General features: G+C 46.4%; 1 protein-coding gene across 2 annotated transcripts in view; it reads left to right on the top strand.

Annotated features, from left to right (window-relative positions):
* RNF4 (ring finger protein 4) overlaps positions 1-4,486 on the top strand; it is a 32,327-nt gene continuing 27,841 nt past the window's right edge. Inside the window, exon 1 of one of the 2 annotated variants that reach the window (XM_006152914.3) lies at positions 1-151. The gene's annotated coding sequence lies outside the window, so the exon portion shown is untranslated. The remainder of the gene's footprint in view (positions 152-4,486) is intronic. The other variant, XM_006152915.3, reaches the window with a different exon arrangement.

Genomic DNA, 4,486 nt, shown 5'->3' on the forward strand with positions numbered 1-4,486 from the left:
GGGCGAAGCCGCGGCCTCTGGAGCGGAAGTGTGGTGCTGTTGAGGCGGCCGTGTCTTGCTTGAGGGGTTCTCCTCAGCGGCTCGCAAAGGTGCTTCTTCGCTGGCGTGCTTTGACGGCGTCGCTTGCTGGACCAGACCTGCTCAAAGTAAGGTAAAGCTTCGCAGAGAGGGAGCGACAAGTCAGAGTCTGGGGAGGTGCAGGGTTTAGGCGGCTTCGCGGCCTGCAGAGGCGTCGGCGCCCTCGGCCGGGGAGCCGCCTTGTCTGGCTAAACTCTGTTCAGGTTCGGCAGCCAGGGCCAGGCCTCACCGAATCTCAGGCCAGCTCTTCCCGCTCGGCACCACTGTCCGTGGGTGAGCGGAGCGCGGGTCTTCGCGGCCAGAGAAATGTGGGAGGCCTCCTTCAGAGTCTTGACCATGGGCCGCGGGGCTTAGTCCGTAACCTAGGAAGGGAAACTGAGGCTCGGGGTGTGGCATGGACGCATTCAAGGTCACTTAGAGTCGTGCGGGGTGGGCTGTTCGCAGGAGACTTGCACAAGGTTCTTGTTCTTAGTTGACGATGTTTGCTCGTGTGTGCTGGCGCAGCCGCCCCTCCATCGTAGTGCCTACGAGTTTGTTGGAGTGCTTGGGCCTCGCGGCAGAACCTTTTCTGGGCTAAGATGGGGCCGAGTGTGGGTGCGAGCCTAGCCCAGGGATCGCCGATTTCCAGGCCGAGAACTTAGCAGGGCCTCAGCTTCCGGGAGCGCTTCCTGCCCGGTAGTTGGTGAAATGCCCAGCGGCCCAGCCCAACCCTTTCACCCCTTTGGCCTGTCACCTCTCTGGCGCGCCTGTATAAAGGTGTAAGAAAATTAGATTTTTTTTTTTTTGAGAAGTTTTTGCTATAGGACGCGTGCGCTCGCCAGGAAGAGAGAGAGACAGACAGAAAGCGAGAACTCACCCCTCCCCCCCAGGGGGGGATGGCTACGCCGCAATCCCTTCTCCATTCTCCGCACACACACGCGCCTGGCGTGAGTTTAAGCCACCAGGTCCGGGACTCCAACCGCGGTCGACTACATGGGAGTCCAGCGACATAGCCATTACGCAAACTGCTGGTCCCAAGAAAATTAGATTCTTAAGTTCTGAAATGCAGTAGTGAGCACTTTTTGACCACCTTCTGACCCATCGGGAGGAACGAAATGGACAGAGCTTGAGCAAGCCATTTTTGTGGGGATTTCAGCTTTTGTCCTATGCTTGTTGGTGCCTATGAACGTTTACTATAATAACCTTCGTTCTGCTTCTGCACCAAACTCGAGCCAGACAGGGTTTCAGCCCTGCAGCCTTGCATTCAGCTTAGGCTGCTCAAGTGGTTGGGGATTTGACTGAGGGCCAGAAAGAAGAGGTGGTCTACCCAAGGTCACACAGCTAGCTAGTTGGCCTCAGATTGAGTCTAGGTCCTGACTGCAGGAATTAGGCTTTTGAATTCAGTGACCAGGAGTTCTGTGACCAAAGGTAATGAAAGGCAGAGACATTGAAGGGAATCTTTTTGTTTGTTTTTCATGAGTTTCTTTTTAGTGGATGGGGAGACGTTTAGTTCAGGTTTACCTATGAGTTTGAAAGAAAGATAATGCTGGCTTTTGTATTGCCTGAACTTGTACTTCTAATTCTAGTTTAAAAATCTTAGCCTTGGAGCCAGCAGGTGAAATGGCGGTTAAAGGTGCTGGATTCCCACATGGCCAACTGCAGTTCAAGTCCTGGACCTGGAGGCTTGCTTTCTCACTTTCCCTATCTGTCTCTCTCTGGTGAGCACCCATACCCCATAGCAAATTAAAAATAATGATGATGATGATGATAATGATAAATACAATTAAATAGTCTTTTAGAAAAAAATCTCAACCTTGGGGCCAGCAGGTGGGGTGGTAGTTACATGGCTACTGTGGTTGGAATCCCCAACCTGGCTTGAAAAATCAAGCCAGGCTGGGGCCAGCAGTTGGCATAATGGCTATGTCACTGGACTTCCATGTATTCGACCACGGTTCAACTCCCGGACCGGGTGGCTTAAACTCACACTGAGTGTGTGTGCATAAGTGCCCAAGACCCTGAGAGAATGGAGAAGGGATTTCAGTGTGGCCATCCCCCCCTGGAGGATGATTTCTTGCTTTCTGTCTTTCTGTCTCTTTCTTTCTGGCGAGTGCACGCGCCGTATAGCAAAAACCTCTCTAAAAAAGAAAATCAAGCCAGGCTTGTTTGCATATGTGTCCAGAATCCCAAGAGTATGGAAGTGGAAGGGATTGTGATGTGGCCATACCCCCTGGGGAGTGGATTCTCATTTTTTCCTCTCACTGTTTCTCTCTTTGGCCAGTACACACACCCTATGGCAAAACCCTTAAAAAATTATCATCTTTGAAAAGAACTTTTTTTTAAGAGGTTTTTCCTGAGGGCATCTGGGCTCACTGGAGAGATAGGCAGAGGGAAGGTGAGAAATCACCTCCCAAGGGGATGTGCACGCTGCGACCCCCTTCTCCATTCTCCTTCTGGGATCTTGGGTGTGCATACACATGTGCCCAGTCTGATTTTCAAGCCACTGTTCTGGGACTAGAACCACAGTCGATCATGTGAGCATCCAGGGACATAGCAGCTATGCCATCTGCTGGCTCATATAAGGAACTTTTTAAGAGGTTAATTTCTTAATCTACCCTTCCATGAAATTTTCATGCTACACATACACTGTATGTATGTTTGTACTTTGTAAGTAAAATGAGTAAGACTTTTTTGTCCTCTTTGAGAATGCATACATTAATATTCTGATTTTTTTTTTAATTTTAATTTTTATAATTGCCAGAGAGAATAGGCACTCACCAGAGAAAGAGAGAAAGCACTCCTCAATGGAGCATGCTCATACTACAATCCTTTTTCCAACATTCCTAAATCCTGTCAGGATTTTGGACTTGCATAGACATGCACCTAGTATATTTTTCAAGCAGGTGGGTTTTTTTCAAGCTTTAGGGGCTAGGATTCAAACTGTGGTTGACCATGTAGGATCCAGCTCCCTTAATCACTGAGGTATAGGCCAGCCCTGCGTGTGTAATATTAATATTCTGAGTCAGCACATTTTTCAGGTCTTCTATGTGCTAAGCTTTCTGTTTGGGGTACAGTGGTGAACAAAATAGGCTTGGTGCTGGCACTCTCTGGAGCTGAGTGAGGGTGAAGGGAATGAGAAAGCCCTTGCAATTGAAATAATAGATTGTACAAGAAGTATAGCAAGAGACTGGAGAAATAAGCAGGAACCAAAATATGAAAGTGTTTATAATCTCCAAAATAAAAAGTTCAGAATTTATATTAAGGCTAAAAGGAAAACACTAAATTGAGCATTAAGCTGGGATGTGATATGGTTAAAATTGTTTTAGGGGGGCCAGCAGTTAGCGTAATGGCTATGTTCGCGTCCCGGACCCAGTGGCTTAAAACTCAAACCGGGCCGTGTGCATGCCTCCCCAAGATCCCGAGAGGAGAATGGAGGAGAAGCGATTGCGGCGTGGCCAACCCCCCTGGAGGGTGATTTCTCGCTTTCTGTCTCTGTCTGGCGAGCGCACGCGCCCTATAGCAAAAAAAATCTCTAAAAAAAAATTGTTTTAGGAAAAAACACTGTGACATTAGATGGACAGATTAGAAAGGTGAACAAGGCTGGTGGCCTTGAGACCAGTTAAGAAGAGAGAGGAGTAGCTTAGATAATGGTAGCAACTCTGAGGACAGAATTTGGTGTATTAGATTAGTTGTGGCAGTTCTTCACTGGCTCGTTACTTAAAGGCTGTTAGCAAATTCCACCAATTTCTGGAGAATTGGAGTGCTACTCAATAAAAATATGTGCACAATGTAATTGTTTATATGCTGCATAAAAATGACTTTGTTCTTTGTGTGTGTGTGTGCGCGCGCGATACCAGTATTTCACTTTTTTAAAATAATTACTTAATTTAATTTAATTTTTATTCATTTATTTTAATTTGACCAGAGAGGGACACAGTGAGAGAGAGGGAGAGAGAGAGAAAAGGAAAGTGAGAAAGCATCCCATCAGGTCCGAGACTTAACTGCAGTCAGCCGTTAGGGAGTCCAGCATTCTTAACCACCATGCCATCTGCTGGCCCCACCAGTATATCATTTTGAAATGATTTACTTATGTCTTTCACTTTCTCCCAAATAAGACATCTTTGAAGGTAAACTTGCTTCATGTTGAGTATTACAGTGTTGGTCATTGTTATTGAGATAAAATTCACATGTGTGATTTTAAACTTGTCTCTCCTAAATATAGATAGTCCCTGACTTAATCATGGTTTGACTTAGGATTTTTAGACTTTATGATGGTGCAAAAGCCATACATATTAAGTAGAAGCCATGGCCTTATCATAAGTATACATAGACTTAATAGAATACTTAATAGTATTTCAGCTTATGTTGCATTTTCTCCTTGCTATGGTTTTATGTAACCCCAATGTTAAATCAAGGAGCATTTGTATGTTGT

This window comes from Tupaia chinensis, unplaced genomic scaffold, assembly GCF_000334495.1.
Source record: "Tupaia chinensis unplaced genomic scaffold, TupChi_1.0 Scaffold000360_1, whole genome shotgun sequence".
Taxonomy (NCBI): Eukaryota; Metazoa; Chordata; class Mammalia; order Scandentia; family Tupaiidae; genus Tupaia; species Tupaia belangeri.